Genomic DNA, 19,795 nt, shown 5'->3' with positions numbered 1-19,795 from the left:
AAGTTTTTTAGGTCGCTCGGGTCAGCCGTAGGTTTCTTTAGTAGGGCGTTGACTTCGGCGTATTTCCAGCATTCGGGGAAGGTAGCAGAAGAAAAAGAAGAGTTGATGACGGTCTGGAGGTGCGGGGCGATGATGTCGTCGGCTTTGTTAAAGATGAAGTGCGGGCAGGGGTCCGAAGGGGCGCCGGAGTGGATAGAGTTCATGATGGATTTGGTTTCTTCCGTGTTGATGTGGGACCAGTTGTTGAGGGTGATGGCCGTGGATGCCGGTTCGGTGGTGTATGGTTGGGTCTGGTGTCCGAAGCTGTCGTGGAGGTCGCTAATCTTGCGATGGAAAAAAGTGGCGAGGGATTTGCACAGATCCTGTGAGGGCGTGACGGCATTGGCGTTGGCGCTGGGGTTGGAGAACTCCTTGACGATGCTGAAGAGTTATCTACTGTTGTGTCTGTTTTTGTCCAGTCTGTCGGTGAAAAAGTTCCTTTTGGCAGCGCGGATCAGGTGGTGGTGTTCGCGGGTAGCGTTCTTGAGGGCGGTCATGTTGTCAGCGGTGCGGTCCTTGCGCCAGGCTTTCTCAAGGGCGCGACAAGTTTTCTTTGATTCTTTGAGGGTGTCAGAGAACCAGAGAGGTTTTTTGGTGTTGGTCTGTCGATGCGTGCGTTTGAGGGGAGCAAGGATGTCTGCGCAGTTGGAGATCCAGTTTGTGAGGTTGAGGGCTGCGTAGTTGGGGTCGGTGGTGAGGGTGGGTTGGTTGGCGGCGAGTGCGGAGAAGAGTTGCTCTTCGGGGATCTTGTTCCACTGTCGACGAGGGATGGGTTGGGTACGGAGGTGGCGGGTCTCGCGTCGGAATGTGAAGTGGACGCAGCTGTGGTCGGTCCAGTGTAGGGCGGAGGCGTGGCTGAAGAAGACGTGTTTGCTGGCGGAGAAGATGGGGTCAAGCGTGTGTCCGGCAATGTGGGTGGCGGTGTTCACCAGTTGTTTGAGGCCGAGGTTGGCGAGGTTGTCGAGCAGGATGGTGGTGTTGGGGTCGTTGTTTTGTTCCAGATGGAAGTTGAGGTCACCTAGGAGCATGTAGTCCGGCGAGGCGAGGGCGTGCGGGGAGATGAAGTCGGCGATGGCGTCGCTGAAAGGGGCGCGTGGGCCGGGAGGACGGTAGACGAGGGATCCTCTGAGGGTGGTCCTTGGATCGGTGCGAATCTGAAAATGCAGGTGTTCAGCGGCGAGAGGGGTGTCTTCGGTGGAGGTGGTGATGCTGATGGAGTCCTTGAAGACGATGGCGATACCTCCTCCTACCTGGTTGGTGCGGTCTTTTCTGGAGATCTTGTAGCCTTCGGGGATGGCAGTGGCGATGTCAGGGGCCGAGGAGGCATTCATCCAGGTCTCCGTGATGAAGGCGACGTCCGGTGCTATGGAGTCCAGGAGGTCCCAGAGTTCAATGGCGTGTTTGTGGACGGAGCGAGCGTTGACTAGGATGCACTTGAGGTGGTTGATGGCGCGTGGGCTTGTGGTCATGGTTGTTGCGTGGTGGAAGGTGCGTTTGCAGGAGTTGCAGGCGAAGGGTCCATGGGTGCGTTTGGGGTGAGCTTGGAAGCAGGTGTTGGAGCGTCCTGGGTTGAGGGCGTGGAGGGTGGTGGGGTCGTAGCGGGTCAGCGGGGCTTGGGAGAGCTGGGGACCAGGGGTCGTGGCGCTGGGCGCGGGCCAGGCGCGGACGGGCGCAGATGGGCTTGCCTCTGGCGCGCCCGCTGCGCGCGCCCGATGCACAGTCGCGCAGCGGCCGCCATATGAGGTAGGAGGGGGGGGAGGGGTCAGGTGGGGGCGAATGGTTAGCTGGGGGGCGGGGGCGTGCAGGAGGTCACGGCGGGAAAGCGCGAGGGAGGGGGGGACAGGTAGAGTGAGAAGAGCTGGGAGAGGGGGGTTTAAGGGTGGAGGGGGGTGAGTGTTAGGAGGTTTAGGAGATAAGGGAGAAAGATAGGAGTAGGATTGAGAAGATAGGGGAGGGGGGGTTGTAGAGGTGGGTGAGGGTGAGAGGTAGAGTGAGAGGATAGGAAGATAGGTAATAGAGGGGGTGAGGGAGGGGGGAGAGATTGAGAAATAGATAGAGAAAATAGATAGGGAAATCGATAGATAGGGAAATAGATAGAGAGATAGGAAGATAGGAGGAGGTGGAGAGTGAGGGAGTTAGATAGTGGGATAGAGAGATAGAGAGATAGGTAGATAGGAGGAGTGAGGGAGGTAGATAGTGAACGGGTTAGATAGGAGAGATAGAGAGGGGGATGCGAGTGGGGGAGGGGGATGAGGCAGGAGCAGGAGGGCAGGCGCGGGGAGAAGAGGACGGAGGAGGCAGAAGAGCCGAAGACAAGAAGAACAGAAGACAAGAAGAACAGAAGAACAGAAGAACAGAAGAACAGAAGAACAGAAGACCGGAAGGAGAGAAGAAAGGAAGATCAGAAGACCGGAAGGAGAGAAGAAAGGAAGACCGGAAGAACACAGAAGAACATAGAAGAACACAGAAGAACACAGAAGAACACAGAAGAAGATACAGAAAAACGAAGAACAGAGGGCAGAAGACCACAGAAGAAGATGAGGAAGAAGAGAAGAAGAGTGAAGACGGGGGAAAGAGTACAGAAGAAGATTACAGACGAGGAGCGAGGAGGAAGAACAGAAGAACAGAGAAGAAGAAAAGAAGAAAAGAAGCAGGAGCAGGAGAGAGGGTGAGTAGCGCGGGGCAGAGCGAGGGGCTGGGAGGGGGGGGTACTTACTGTGAGGTGGGTCTCAGGAACTCAGGAACCTGGAGGAGCTGCAGCGGCAGGGGGAGCTACCTACCCTTAGTGGGAGATACATACATTAAAATGAGTACTGAGAATATTACACCACCAGAAGGTACACCAGCTTACATTGTAATGGAAGAGAAGGGAGTCACACCATGTCTTTGGATAAAGCAGTGGTGCAAAGTGACAGAGAAAGATGGGAGTTTAGCGTGTCCTGCAAACAGAACATTTAATTTGAGCAGTTTAGAGAATTTGAGGAGGATGGTCTATGATCTGAAACTCCCTCCGAGACCAGCACAGTTCGAGGCATTGGCGATCTGGCAGTTAGTAGCCAGACAGCAACAGAAATTTGAGAGAAGAATGAGAAAGGCAGAAAAGACACTAGCGGAGGCTAGATGGGATCATACTCAGAAAATTTGGAGAACCGAGAATTTGCTGGGGATTTGGCTATTCCCAGCAGTTACACAAGACTGTGAGAAGAAAGGGAGGAAAGCTACCAGAAAGATTAACAAGAGCCCTTCCGACAGTAGGGAAGTTAGAAAATCTTCGACAGTGGAGGAAGAGTCAGACGATGGTGAGTTTATTTTTCAGTTATTGAGAAATCGTCCCCCCCATATGCAGCACATAAGAGTGGTCCAAGTACCAGTGCTGATCCTTCAGCTCTGACACAGGTTAATGTGACAGCGAGTCCGGTGCAGGTTAATCCTAGCCCGACCCAGAGTCCAATGCAAAGCAGTCTTAACACACCTAATACTCCAGTAGTACACAGACAGGTGCCACAGTCAAATGTCCAGAGAGTTTACCCTGATGTGCCCATTGTGGGAACTGCCACAAACATATTAGTGCCAACAGGACAGGTTTTCACACAACCGATGTTGGTTCAGACAGAGCCAACTCCACTTTTACTGCCTTAAGTGCTGCCACAGGAAATGCTGCAATATAGTCCGATGATAGGGACCCAGATAGATATGTCTGTACTAATGGGTCAAGATATGGGAATTACACAACCTCAGAACTTGAGTGTCAGACCAAGCCCAGATACTATATCTGTACCTGTCACCAAAGGTCCAATTGTACCTTTGTTTGCACAGGAGACTAACAGAGCAGGTGGACAGGGAGTCATGAGTCACAGTTCAATGAGAGGAAGACTTAATGAGAATTCCTGAGTAGTCTTCCCAGTGGGACAGACTTCTGACATATCGAAATCTTTGCTAGACCTAAGCCCATTTGGAGTTCCTCCGTATACTGTGATAGGGTCGAACACTAGTCAGAACCTGAAATTACTGACACTGCAAACACCGAATACAGTTGTGCAACAGGTGCCACCTGTCCAGGCTAATAACATTTTGTTGCAAGGTTTAACAGCCCAGCAATTGGCTGAATAGTTAGACAAGCTGAATACCCCACAGAGTACTCCGAAAGGAGAGGAGTATTTGAACTGCACTAGGCTGAGTATGGAAGCAGGTGAGCTCATTAAGGGATCTATGGGTGTAAACTGATTAGAGTCCTACACTGAAGCAGAGTGAGATATCTATGCCTGAAGATTGCGAGGGAAGTGGGCAATGTGCTTTAAAAGCTAGCAGACCTGGCAGAGAAATACAGCATATAAATTGAGAAAACAAAGCATTTGAATAGGAGTTACAGGTTAGATTTTGGGACTGAAGATTTTGAGCACATGAGAACTGCCAGAATGAAAGCACACCTTGGAGACTTACTTCAAAATGCCCAGATTTGGGGAGCATTAGGCACATGGGAAGGCAGATGGGTAAAGAAAAGAGATAAGAGAAAAATGGATTCTGCAGAGCTGACTGCGAATGTGCAGCGGGACAAGAACCCAGTGTAAATTTTGCCAATGAGGAAGGTTCCGGAGGGAATATTGTTCATGTCCCTCGGAGCAGAAGGACATTCTATCATTTACAAATGATTATCCCAGATTGAGCGAGAAGCCAGTAGAATGGTACCAGCAGACAGACAGTTTTGTGAAACTTGTAAAATCCCTTTGGGAAGACTTGTACACTGTATTAGAGATAGTAGTTCCAGCTGATCTGAGGATGGAGTGCAAGAGGAGTATAGACTGACCGACAAAAGAACCAGAGAGAGATCAGGTTACAGGTGCGCCATCCCCTGAGGTAATGAAATATTATTACAAGGTTATTGAATTATTGAAAATGAGAATTTCGCACAAAAAAACATTGACTGGCAGAGAATAGACAGGACAGCTCAGGAAGCAAAGGAGTCAGTACATGCATACTATGAAAGATTGTTGTAGGCGTTTAAGCATTACAGTGTACAGAGAAGATTGAGCCGAAAGACATGATTCATCTTGTGTTCAGATTTGTGGAAGGATTGAGACCTGAAATTAGCCAGATGATTAAGAGTCATTTGATTTGTTGGCATGCAAAGCCAATTGATGAGGTGTTGCAGTATGCAAAGTACAGTAGTGATGAGATTGAACTGAAGCAGAAAAAGCTGAAAGAGAAGGTGATGGTGAAGCAGATTGAAGCTGCTCAGACAGGGATGCAGGGAAATTTTCCACAACAGCGACCACAGCAGCAGGGAAACATGGTATTTCAGAATAAAATGAGAGGTAGAAGTCACAGAGGTAATGTAAATTGTGGTCCAGACATGGGTACTGTAGTGGTTCAGAATGATGTGCAGGGAATGAAGAAATTGTTGCCTTGTCACGCTTGCGAAGCGGTCGAACATTGGAAATGGGAGTGTCTGATGATGGAGCAGGAAGGTGTTGTTCGGCAAAGTAATGACATCAACTCGTTTCAGAACATGAGAGGACCGAGAATGAGAGGTCATAATCTGAATTTTCAAAACAATGTGAATCAGATCCAAGGTTTTCAACCCATGCAGCAAGTGCAAATGCCACGTGTACAAATGACACAGTTGCAGCCAATGCAACAGCAGGTTCTCATGGTACATAGACAGCAAATCCAAACACCACAAGCCCCAATGGAACAGCAGCATGTGATGCTTCTTCAACAGGTCATAGGTCAGAGCCTTAACTAATATCATAGTACACTAATTCCCCCACAGTGAGATTGGAATAACCTATGATTGGGTGAGCGTGAGTTCGGATGAAGAGGAATGTGTTCTTGCAGCTTCCTTAGAAGTAGATTAGAAAGGTCCCTATGTAAAAGGAAAAGTTATGGGTCACTGAGTCTCATTCTTGGTTGACACAGGAGCTACATGCTCTACAGTGAGAAGTCCAGAAGTTCAGAATTTGCCCCTTTCAGGAAAATAGTCTAGGTTGTAGGAGTAGTGAATAAGTATTTGACCAACCCAATTACAGATCCAGTACAGGTTGAAATTGGCAATTTCCAGGGAATGCACAAATTCATAGTCTGTGGTTCAAGTCTGGTATCCCTACTGGGAAGAGACATGCTTTGTAAAAACAAAGTGCTCGATTACCTGTTCAAATGATGGAATCGAGATTCAGACAAATAGCGACGATGAAGATGACCAAGCCCCAGAGACAGAGTGTGAAACCACAAATGTGGAATACCCTCTGATTGATTTCTTTCCAATGTTCACGGTGAAGGAGCTTCATCCTGATTTACAGGGAACGGTTAAAGAGAATATGTGGGATCTGACAGGGAAAGAGATAGGTTTGATAAAGGGAGTTGAACTAGTTAAAGTTTCTGTGAAGCCAAATGCAGTTTTTCATCAGATACCTCAGTCCCAGATGCCACAACATGTTCTTATGAAGGTTGCCCAAATAGTTGCAGAATTTGTGAAGCACAGAGTTTTGAAAGAAGTGTTGAGCAGCCCATGTAATTCACTGATAATGGGATTGAAAAGGCCCTGTGGGAAAGTTCAAATTGTCCAGGATTTGAGAGAAATAAAATTACATTTTGATTAAATGTTGCCCCATGGTACCCAATCTAGCTGTGATAATGTTTCAGTCAGATTCCATGTGATGCTGAGTGATTCACTGTCATAAACTTGTCACAAGCCTTCTTTTCTGTGCCTGTTCAGGAGGACAGCCAATTTCTCTTTTGTTTCAAATTTGTAGATGGAGTTTACTGTTGGTTCAAATTCCTCAAGAGTTTTCAGAGTCATCTTCCATATTCATTCAGATCTTTAAAAAGAATTTGGAGTCGTTGGAATTGCCTTTCCAATCGACCTTGGTACAGTACATTGATGACTTGCTGATTGCGTCCAGAACAAGGGGCGAGTGCAAGTATGACACAATTGTCTTGCTGAATCATTTGGGAAGGAATGGTCATAAAGTGTCACCACTTAAATTGCAATACTGTCAGAAAGAGGAGAAATATTTAGGTCACCAGATTGAGAAAGGATCAAGGAAAATATCCAGAGAAAGGGTCACAACTATATTGCAGATGAATCCCCCAACCACACAGAAAGATGTCAGGAAATTCTTAGGGATGGTAGGTTATTGCCACCAATGGATTCCAAGCCCTTGCAGAAGCTAACCCACAAAGAGGTCACCGGTCACATAATGTTAGACCAGGCTGGCATGAAAGCGTTTACTGAGTTGAGAGAGAGTATGTGCAAAGCTCCACCTTTGGGTATGCTTGATTACATAAAACCTTTCACATTGTTTTGTCATGAGCGTGATGCATGTTCTTTGTCTGTCTGGACGCAGGTCCATGGAGATGTAAACCGGCCAGTAGCGTATTTTTCAGCTAATTCCAGTTGCAGCAGCCTTCCAGGTTGTTTGCATGCAGTTGCAGTTGTTGGACAGAGCCTTACACAGTTTGAAGGTATTGTGATGGGGCATCCTTTAACTATATTGGTCCCTCACTCTATTGAGATCTTAACCACAAAGACGAAAACCCAGTATTCAACCAGTGCATGATTGACCCGTTATGAAATGAGTATTCTAGGGTCACCAAATTTGTCATTGAAAAGATGTACAGTGTTGAACCCGCAACTTTACTTCCAAATGAAAATTTTGACATTGAAAAATTGGAAGACATTAAGCATGATTGTCTTGAAGTAACTGATCTGTGCACAAAACCGACACCTGATATTAGAGACACTCGATTGGAAGAGAATGAGAACATTATTTTTGTTGATGGTTCTTGTCTAAGAGACAGTACAGGGACACTGAGAGCAGAATATGCTGTGTGCACAATTACTGGTATCCTGGAAGCTTCTTGGCTTCTTGGAGTGTATTCTGCACAAGTAGTAGAACTGGTAGCCCTTACTAAAGTGTGGCAAGTTTCTGCACAGCTGAAAGTTACAATCTATGCGGATAGCCAATACGTATTTGTTACAAATGGGGTCTTTGGTTGGCAGTCAGGTTACCCCCTGTCCAAGCAAGGACCCTCACTCTAGTCAGGGTAAGTCACACACAATCCAAATTATCCTGTGCCCACCCTCTGGTAGCTTGGCACTGAGCAGTCAGGTTTAAATTAGAAGACAATGTGTAAAGTATCTGTGCAATAAATCATGAAATAACACAGTAGAACACCACAAAAAGTTAGAAAAATATATAATATTTATCTGGTAAGATGCAGGTCAAAATGATCAAGATTTGATAAGTACACGTTGGAATATCATTTAGAATGATATAAAGAATCTTTAGTTCTTAAAAAGCAAAAATGTCTCTTGCAAGCACAAAGTACCTGGTTTGCGTTCAAATTCTCCGCAAGGGACCGCAGAGGAGGACTTGCGTGGAAAACTGGGTGGTGTGCGTTGATTTTTCCAGCGCACAGACGATGCGTCATTGAGTTTTCACACAAGGCAGGCTTTGCGTCGATTTCTGGCGCGTAGACTGGGATCCTCTTCGGGTTGTGGGGTTTTCGGGCACCCCGGGACTGATGCATTGAAATCCTAGTCGTGCAGGACAAAGTCACAGGAGTTGCGTCGATCCGATGGGCATTGCGTGGAAATATCTGCGAAATGGTAGGCGCTGCGTCAATTCCTCTCAGGAAGTCAGACTGTGTCGTTCAGGTTTGGCTTTGCGTCGATCCACTGGGCTGTCTGTCGAATTTCCAGTCGCAACGCTGGCGCTGTGTCGATCTCCTCAGCAGAGCCAGAAGACAGCAAAGCAGCAGGGCAACAGCAGGGCAGCAGTCCTTTGCAGAAAAGCAGACAGGTGAGTCCTTTGGGCAGCCAGGCAGTTCCTCTTGGCAGGTTGCAGGTTCTGGTTCAGAGTTTCTTCTCCATTGGTATCTTGTCCACAAGTGTCTTGTGAAGTTGAAGTGTCTCCTTCAGAAGTGTCTGAGTTGGTGGGGTCAGAGACCCTGCTTAGATACCCAAATGTGCCTTTGAAGTGGGGGAGACTTCAAAGAGTGGCTTAGAAGTGCACAAAGTCTCATTTCAGTTCCATCCTGTCTGCCAGGGTACCAGTAGTGGGTGTGGCAGTCCTTTTTTGTGAGGGCAGGCTACTGTCCTTTGACATGTAAGTGTCAGGTCCTCCACCTTCCCAGCCCAGAAAGACCCACTCAGTATGCAGATGTGTGCAGGTGTGACTGAGCATCCTGTGTTTGGGGTTGTCTGAGTAAAATGCACATGGGAGCTGTCAACTAACCTAGCCAGACGTGGATTGGAAGGCACAGAAGGATTTAAGTGTAGAGAAATGCTCACTTTCAAAAAGTGGCATTCCTGTAATAGCAATATTAAATCCAACTTCACCAATAAGCAGAATTTTGATTACCATTCTGGCCATACTAAATATGACCTGGCTACTCCTTTCAGAACAAAATCTACCACTCAAACAGTGTATGAGGGTAGCTCTAATGCTATCCTATAAAAGGAGCAGGCCTCACAGCAGTGGAAAGCAAATTTAGGCATTTTACACTACCAGGACATATAGAACACACATGTTCATGTCCTGCCTTTTATCTACATAGCATCCTGCCCTATGGGCTAACTAGAGGCCTACCTTAGGGGTGACTTATATGTAGAAAAAGGGGAGTTTAAGGCAAGAAAAATTCTTTTAAATGCCAGTAAAACTGCACACACAGGCCCTACAGTGGCAGGCCTGAGACCTGGTTATGGGGCTTCTTATGTGGGTGGCGAAACCTGTGCTGCAGTGGTAAAGTGTGTCAGAGTCCTAAAACCAGCAACAAATTAGGTCGGAAAAGGAGGAAGGCAAAAAGTTTGATGGTGACCCCGCAGAAAGGCCATTTCTAACAGTATTTGTAATAGTATAAGATTTTGGCCAGCTGTGGTCACAGAGAGGTTTTATTACCTCTTCTGGTTCACCAGTGAGAAATGGTGAGAGAATTAAAGAATTGTTACATGGTATCCAATCACCGGAAAAGATTCCCGAGGTGAAATGCAGTGACCATCTGAAATCACAAGATTTTGTATCAATGGGAAATGGATATGCGGATCAAGTCGCAAGGTTTTCCGCATTGAACTGTATATTGTTCAAAGATAAGTGGGAATTGTTTCCTGAAGAAGATGAAATGTGTCCATGTTTTGCATTTAAATTAATAGATACATTGGAGGAACTGAAAACATTGCAGAATAATCTTGACAGGGAGGAAAAACTTTCATGGAGCAAAATTAAATGTGTACAGAGACAAGATGAACTATGGGTTTCAGAAGAGGGTCAATTGGTTTTGACAAATAGTCTGTTGTCTCAAATGGCTTGGTATTATCATAGTCAAGCACTAGTTGAGAGGGATGCCATGATTCGTTTGCTCAAGCACAATTGGTTCAACCCAAGGTTTAAACAAGTTGCTGAAGCAGTTTGCCATTGTTGCGTCAATTGCCAGCAAACGAATGCAAGGAAAGGGACATTGGTTAATTTGAGCCACACTGGAATAGCAGGAGGTCCATTCAGCAGAATGCAATTGGATTGGATTGAGATGCCTGTATGTGGAGGTTTGAGATATGTGCTGGTGATTGTTTGCATCTTTAGTCACTGGATTGAAGCATACTGTACATGACGAAATGACAGCCTCGCACTAGCAAAACTACTGCTTAGGGAACTGATACCATGTTTTGGGTTTCGGATCTTTTTAGAATCAAATAGGGGAAGTCACTTCAACAATGAAGTAATGAAATTACTTTGTGTAGCATTGAAGATTGAGCAGAAGTTGCATTGTGGTTACCGCCCTGAAGCATCAGGACTAGTGGAACAGATGAATGGTACCTTCAAGTCAAGGGTTGCAAAAATGTGTGCGTCCACGAATATGAAATGGCCTGACGCACTGCCTTTAGTTCTGATGACAATGAGAAACACACCCGACAGGAAGACAGGAATATCGCCGCCTGAGATCCTTATAGGTCGAGCCATGAGGTTGCCAGTGGTGCCTGCAAATGCACTTGTCAACATTACAGATCATATGGTGTTGGACTACTGCAAAGGTCTGGCTGATGTGGTTCGCTCTTTCTCTCAGCAGGTGGAAGCCACCACACTGCCACCAATCCATGACCCAGGGCACAACCTGAGAGCCGGTGACTGGGTTGTGGTCCGGAAACATGTGAGGAAAACGTGTCTGGAGCCTCGCTGGAAGGATCCATTCCAGGTAGTTCTGACGACTACCACAGCTGTGAAGTCTGCTGAAGTTCCGAACTGGATCCATGCCAGCCACACGAAGAAAGTGATATGTCCATCTGATGAAGAAGCAGAGTTGTTGAGAATACCAACAACGATAGCATCAGTCTCAGGGCTGGAAGAAGAACAAAGGGGAGCTGAGACCAGATCTGAGCCCATTGAGGATGCTTCAGTCACCACCGTGAGAAACGAAGAAGACCTCTGGGAGGGCGACAGTGAGCCTATCTTAATTGAGGCAGCAGGAGAGCCTAGTCAGAGGATGGCTTTCCCAGAAGCAGATGATTTTGAGAGACAAATTGCCAGACCCCGAGGAGAAAGGAGTTGAGGTGGATCAAAGCCAATGTGGTCTAACTCCTCCTGAACCAGTTGTAGGTCCGTCAAGAGAAAACACCACAGAGCAAGAAGAAGTCTCAAGTTCGACACTGAAAAGAGCATTGACCAAGGGCCCACTGAAAGGGGATTAGTGGCAGGAGTCATAAGTGAAGAGAAAGGAAGCAGTTGTTCAAACAACAATCGAGGAAGAAGTAGACACAACAAGGAGAGAAGATATGAGTGAAGGAAGGTTGCAAGGAGATCGAAAGTTAAAAAGAAAGAGAATAGCAAGTTGAAGATGCACAAGTCCTGAATGGGCGTACTCATCTGCAAGTGAATGGCAAAGAGAGTCTTTGTCTTTTTGTTTTGATCGAGACATTCCAGGTCAATATTCTGGCACTTGAAGGAAGCTAATGAACTGAACTGTTGGAACAAAATCTGAGAAAAGTGTAAAGAAAAAGAGACTGTTGAAAGTAACCGGAAGAGACTTTGAGATAACCTGATTTGACTATTTGAAAACCCAATTTTGACAAGCTGCTAAACCGATTTTGTCAAAGGATCCTGGAAGTAAGACTGAGAGCTGTAAATAACTGCTGAAAGAAAATGTTTGTTTTGTTCTTGATTTTTGCTGCATTTTCTAAATTTCCTCTTCTGCTTTCTGATTCCTTTCAGATCATGAGTAAAATTAGCCAGCAGGGTAGTAAGAACAGGTTCTGTAAATACATGAGTATTGGTTTGGCAATTGGGTGTGGAATATTGTTTGTGATATTGATTGTGGGTATGACTGTTCTTGAAAGAGTAAAGCAAACCATACTTCTGGTTTAGAGACGACTACTGCATTAACAGCTATAGACAAGATTAAGTTAGATGAGAAGTATTTCCACGAGGATACTAATGCAATTGGGGAATTTTCTTCTAATGTGTTCTATCACTTATTGAGTGAATATATTGAGACGATGGATGCAAAAAATTGTTATGTGTGTACGCAGATTCACTCATCAGCCGAAGAAGGAGTTACCAATCATAGTTAGCCTCTTACTTATGGTCTTGTTGTAATCTGTTACTAACAAGATTCTATGACTGTGAGTACATTCAGTATTTTTACTCTAACCGCGACGTTGTGTTTTTGTTTGTCCCTATAATTAGGTATCTGAGTAGAGCAATGACATAGTACTAGCTAGAGGTTTCTTTGAGCCTACATTAACTTTTGCACTACTTATGCACACCATAACAACTTGGCATGCTTGCTTACACCTTTAGAAAAGAGCTTTTTAGATCACACAGATGACAGGAGAAAGGCATTAAAGGAGAAATTAGAAAAGGGTTTAGAGAAGAGGACTTGCACATATGATTATGCTTATAGTGCAATAAAAACACAGGGAAAATTAGCTTTAGATGTACAACACGTAGGGAAGCTTTGTGTATATAGGCCTAAATCTTGCACTAACACTTTATTTGTGGGAATGAGCAAATGGAGACTTGTGTTTTTGTTTCAGAGTAAATAGACATTTATGTTGAATGGTCAGGATCCAGCGATTCCTGGGATATATTACATCTGTTGCCCTAAAGCTTATTACCGCCTTCCAAGAGTATGGTATGAGACATGTTATTTTGGGATAGTTTTCCCCAAGATTTTTCAAATAGATGACTTGAAGACATTTCCGAAAGTGACTGAACTACATCATATTAGACAGAGAATAGAGTCTCCTGGTATTGTGGGAGTTGTTCTGAATTTGATAAAGATTTAAAAGTTGTATACTATTGTGGATAACATGCTGATAAATTTTTCAGGAGCCATACTCCTGATAGATACTGAATTAGCTGCTGAAAGAGCTATGACTCTTCAGAACCGTCTTGCATTTGATACTCTTTAAGTGAAGGATGACGGAGTTTGCAAAGTGCTTAATTGTAGGCATTGCTGTTCATTCATTCCTGACAATAGTGAAGACATTAGAAGCTTACTTACCAATATTACTAATAAAAGTGGTGCTTTGAAAGAATTGAAGAAACCAGGTGTTTGGTAGAAAGTTGGCAAAGGATTTGCTTCAGTGGGAAATTGGCTCAGCAACATTGGGAAAGGGATATTATTGAAAATATGGGACCGGAAACTGTTGCTGCTGGGGCTGGGAGGAGCCCCCTCCTCCTTCCTGTGCGCGCCTGCATCGCGGGTCTTGTTTGCCTGGCTGTAATCTCGGGAGGCTCCCATAAAGGAAGGGAGCACTCCCACTTCGCGGGACCGGAAACTGTTGCTGCTGGGGCTGGGAGGAGCCCCCTCCTGCTTCCTGTGCGTGCCCGCATCGCGGGTCGCGTTTGCCTGGCTGTAATCTCGAGAGGCTCCCATAAAGGAATGGAGCACTCCCGCTTCGCGGGACCGGAAACTGTTGCTGCTGGGGCTGGGAGGAGCCCTCTCCTGCTTCCTGTGCGCGCCCGCATCACAGGTCGCGTTTGCCTGGCTGTAATCTCAGGAGGCTCCCATAAAGGAAGGGAGCACTCCCGCTTCGCGGGACTCGCGTGGGCAGCGCCCGGGTGAAGCCCGGGCCAAGGGCGGGCCCGTCCTTCGCCCGTCTTCGCCAGGAGGAGGCTGGGCTGGGTCACCCCTCTTTCATCTGTTATTGAGGGTCCCCGGCCACAAAGGAAAAAATAAATATTAATTTGACCTGACAAGCTAAAGAATTTCCGTCTATCTTGGGCCAGACGGTGGCTTCCTCAGGAAACTTTGGAACCTGTTTCTACCGTTGGCGGGATATCAACCTTAGGAATATCCTAGGAGCTACCATACGCTGGATACACAAGTGACAATTTTCTTTTTCCTTTTCCTTTTTTATCCCTTTTCTCTTATATTCTGATCCTACACTCAAGTAGACTGCTATTTGTTGGCAAAGTGTTTTCTTTTTGTACTTCACCTTTGGCTAAGCCAGTTAATCACTCTAATTGGGGTGGCGCCATCCTGGCGCAGGCAATATAATCAACTAGCGTATTTTATATATCCTCATCCCCCTACATTGTACTTAGAGTGACACCACATAAAACATGGGGAAAAGAAAGCATTCAACATTGAGCCATTCCGCAAATCTAAAAGATAGTACTTCCATATTAAAATACATCTCTGGGGCTATGGGGATGATAGAAAAACAAATCGCCAATGTAGAGGGGAAAATCCTGACATCCAAAGAACATACCTCTCAATCACCAACGAACGTGGTGACAATCGATGACTCTATTCAATACAATAATGATGCACTGAATAGAGATGCTATAGATAAAAATGGATGCATTCAAAATACCTCAGATTCAATACTCACATTAGATGACCTCTCACCTGCACCTAAACGCCGAAGAAAGCCGCCCCCAGAGAAGCCAGTTAATATCTCTAAAAAATCTCCTAAGAACGATTTGGCACCTACACTTGATAAAAAGCCCCCAAAGAAATAATCTCGAAAGAAACTCCCAATCAAACCAGTAGACACGACCCGAACCCTCCTTGTAAATCTCTATGACTTAATAAATAGCATGAAATCATCAATTGGGGCCACACTGGACTCCTTGTCGGAACGCTTAAAAGCGGTGGAGTGCAAGGTTGATGCAGGCGTGGGAATCATAAAGTCCCTAAACCCAGAGACCTCACACAACCCAAAACAAGATTTTAGTGTAACACAGCCGATCCTAAATTCTGAGCATAATTCTCAACCCATTCTTCATGATAGGGCCGACGACTTACCTTTGATCCCAAAGATCCTGATTAATTCACAGTTACCACTTATATCACCAAGCACTAGTTACATACATTTGACTCATAAGCCTCCGATTAGAACACAATCATTCCTATCAGCACCAATTACCAACCACGAATTAGCTACAACATCACCTAATATTCCATCATTAACCAGGACAAAGCACCCCCAGACAGTCAAAGGAAGGACCCATTGCATTGGAACAAGACCTCCTAAGCCTATATACTCACCAAGCGACTTCCTACATCTCCCTCCGGAGGCAACTCCATACGTCGTGGTCCTGGCAAATGTTTCTCCCATAGATGATCAATATCGGGAAATGTGGCTGGAGCTGAGGAATAAGGCCCTGAATTGGATAGGAACACGCTTGGGTCCTGGGAGGGTGGGGGCCCTCTTTGATGATATAAAAATGGCCAGAAGAGTCAAGTGGATAGGAAACAGGGAGAAAGTGGTGGAAGGAGACTGTGTGGTCCTTTCATTTAAGACCCCAGAATTGGTGCACAGCATTATCCACAAATTAGGCGTTAGGCAAGCCACCTGTCAAGGAATCTCACTACTACCCCTGGGCTTTTTTTACCCAAGATCCTCGGGCGCAATTTAAGGAATTCACAATCTGTTAATGAACAAGCATTACATAACCCGGACCCTATTTCCCTTAGCAACAGATTTCAATCTCTTACCACGCTTGAAGATTTGGATTGACTAACTAGGAATAAGAAAGATTTTCCACATGAGGTGGCCTTGGTCGTACATATAGAAAACAGATACAGGAACATCATAGATATCCATTTGAATCCGGGAAATCTTCCCTCTTCAATAACTTACACTTTAGATGATGGATTACCCTCACCAAGTGTAGAGAAGGAGTGTTCTCAACCCCACCAACATATGGAAACAGCTATACTTTACTGGAACGTGGCCAGCCTAACTAATAAGATTAATAATGAGCTCTGGGTGAACTTTATTGAGGAGTTTCCTTGTATATGTCTTCAGGAGACTTGGATATTAAATCCCGTCCATATAAATGGCTACAAGACATTTCACACACCAGCTGTACAGACCAACCATGGTAGGCCAAAAGGAGGCCTATGTACATATATTTCCAACAAGGCGCGGTTCCATAACTCAAAAATGCAAATTACGAAACCCTATTACCAACTGATAGAGTCTAATCTCGATCAGAATACGCAGTTAGTACTTATTAACTTTTATAATAATGCACTGCCAAGAGAAGTTTCCAAAATTTTAACAGAGATGAGCGAGTATTTAGAGAGAATATGTGCAAGTAACAGACCTGAGACTCTCATTATATGGGGGGCGATTTTAATGTACCTCTTTACAAGGACCTACGGGAAAGGGTGTGCCTGGAATACCGAAGATATCGGCATAGGGCCGCATTTCTCACATACCATTCAAGGAGACGCAATGAACTTAGTGGCCCAAAAACACAACCTGTCTCTTGTAAACAATTTACTTTCTAAAGAGCTACAGTTTAAACCAACCTTCAATGGAAGGGGTGCCAATACAGTGATTGACTATATTTTTATGTCAACCCATTTTGCACATTATTTTACTAATTACACAATTATACGATATCGCAATAAGCAACCATTTTCCCCAAAGCTTGGAACTGTCACTAACCCCTGCCTTAGAGGCTAAAGTTGGAAAGGTAACAATGGTAAATGACATTGAACTAGCTCCGGGTAATGGCTGTACACTAAGATGGACTCGGATTGACCCACAGGTATTATTGAAACATATACTAAGTGAACATATCCAAGCATTCCTTGATTTCCTCTGCGAGGCCCGGCTCCAGGAAAATGCCTAAGTGCTTTCCTACAGATAACGCAAGCCGTGAAAGAAGCCCTTACGATCAGGACGGCAGGGCAGGGGGAAAAAAGAGGGAAACTGGCTGGTTTGATCATGACTGTACGAAAGCCCATACGAGACTTAAAAAAGCCCTAAGTGCCCCTACAAGATGCCCGACTGAAATACGTATTTGTAGACAGGCATACAAGACAGCCTTAAAAAAGAGGAAACTTGCTTTGAGAGGAAAGTTATGGGATAACCTACACAGAGCTAGTCTCACGAAAGACAACGAGACAACGTCCTCTTCTGGAAAACAATAAACACACCTGTTCTAGGTAACAATGATACCCCTAGAATGGAAATTGCAATCCCAGAAAAGGACTGGATCACATACTTTTCCAAGATATACTGCCAATCAAACGACAGAGCCCCCCTGGACCCTTTAAAGGCTCCAGACTCCCAGGAAGATCCACACCTAGCAGTATCACCTCAGTTTACCTTAGAAGAGGTAGTGGAAGCCATAAATATAAGTAAAGCTGGGAAAGCGCCGGGGCACGACGGCGTTCCAATTGATTTATACAAAGCTAACATCCACTAATGGGGCCCTCTATTGACGCAGGTATTGAGGGCTTTTTTGTACACAAGGCCTTCCACCGACTTGGCGCGACTCTATCATCATACCTATATATAAAAAAGGCGACCGCCTTAATCCAGCCTGTTATAGGCCAGTTTCTCTCCTGGACACATCAGCCAAGTTAGCGGGGAGAATAATTTTAAATAGACTCCAAACATGGGCGGAAGGAAACAATATTTTATCCCCAGTGCAGTGTGGCTTCCGCACAGGACTAGGCACAGTGGAACAGGCTCTGAATTTAACTCTTTTAGTGGGGAAGTACACGAAGATCAGAGAGGGTAACCTGCACCTGGCCTTCATAGATTTGACTGCATCCTGCACGAGAAGCTATGGGACATTTTAATAAGAATTGGGGTCGAACCAACAATAGTTCACTTTATAAGGGATTTGTATACAGGGTGTAGAGCAAGAGTAAGGTATGGGACGAGAGGGGAATGTACCAGGTCCTTTGGAATATACAGAGGGGTGCATCAAGGTTGCGTTCTTGCTCCACTTCTATTCTCATTATACATAAATAATTTAGAAAGTGAACTGACAGGTAAATGCAAAGACCTTCCACAAATAGGTAATCGCCCTGTCCCCATACTTCTTTACGCAGATGATGCAGGACACCATGGCCAGGACATCGCTATCCCTTCAGAAACTCCTAACCACCTGTATAAATTACATGACAGACTTGGGACTTACAGTTAATCGCTCAAAAACCTTCATAATGAGCTGCGGCAGGAAAATGAGTAAGACCTATAATATTACTATTCACGAGGACAAGGTGAAGACAGCCCCTACCTTCTCATATCTGGGCATAATGTTGGACAAACAGGCCACTTGGGCCATAAGATCAGCTTATTAAAACAACGGCGGCCTTGAAGATCTTCTCTAAAAAGATAGGGGGGATTACCCCGATAAATATGGTAAGGATCTACAAGGCTAAGTGCATCCGGCGGCTACTTAAGGAGCATGTATTTGGGGGTATACTAACTGCAATGCGATTCAGACAGTGGAAAACGATTTCCTTAGACACTTGCTAATAACACCAAACAGCACATCATCATATATTAGTCATGCAGAACTTGGGGTCCACTTTGTAACTGATCTGATAAAAATTCAGCCATTATTATTATGGCACAAAGTGTGGACCACTGAGCACACTGGACTAAATAAGGCCATTCTATCCGATTGCATAAGGCTAACACACTCACTTAGAGTTCCCTGGCTGAGTTACATCTTGACTTTTTTTTTTTAAATGGGTTGCAAAGACTATTACTTAAATCCACAATCACTGTAAAAAATAACCAGGAGAGAATTGAGGGCCTTGACATTGAAGCACTTAGAAGAACAGAGATGGGAAGTGGCATAAAAAAAAAACACTGTAATGTCTAACCAACTAATTTTGTCTACGGATGCCATCCAGCCTTACCTAGTAAGCGTGGCAAACCCTCGACATCGATTTGTTCTCACAAGACTCCACTTAGATATCTTCCATCGGCTAGTAACCTTTCCGACCATGAACGACTGGAGTACAATTCTAAAAGCATGTTCTTGTGATGCGAAGGCCCCCCAATCCACAATGCACGTGGTCCTTTTCTGCAAATTTTATGATTTACAAAGAAAGCGCCTTTTATTGCCTTTTTTAAGGTCGATTAACTTGCGTCAGTGTCGTGACGCGTACTTTAGCTTACAGCTTTTATCTTCAATTGAAATGTGTGTAATTTTAGCAAACTTCTTATGCACAGTACTGACAGTAAGGAAGTCCATGGGAGCCCTGGTCTAATCTTATTGGAACGTTTGGAATTTTTGGCAAACTTCTTACCTTTTGAAAAAAAACTTCAAGGAAACTTGACTTGGCGTTGGTGTAAATTCATTAGGTTTTATATACTTGTACTGAACGAATTAAGGATGTGTTTTACTACTTTTCCTCCTTTTATCATCTATTGTTTTACATCTATTTATTTATTATTAAATGTGCTATTACCTGACACTTTTATAGCCAGCTGAAAGCCGAATAAAGTCTGTTTGATGATGATGATTATTGAAAATAATACAAGGGCTTGTTG

Source organism: Pleurodeles waltl, chromosome 4_2 (genome assembly GCF_031143425.1).
Source record: "Pleurodeles waltl isolate 20211129_DDA chromosome 4_2, aPleWal1.hap1.20221129, whole genome shotgun sequence".
In the NCBI taxonomy this organism is placed as follows: domain Eukaryota; kingdom Metazoa; phylum Chordata; class Amphibia; order Caudata; family Salamandridae; genus Pleurodeles; species Pleurodeles waltl.
The sequence above is the reverse complement of the archived record's forward strand: the minus strand, read 5'-3'. Positions refer to the sequence as shown.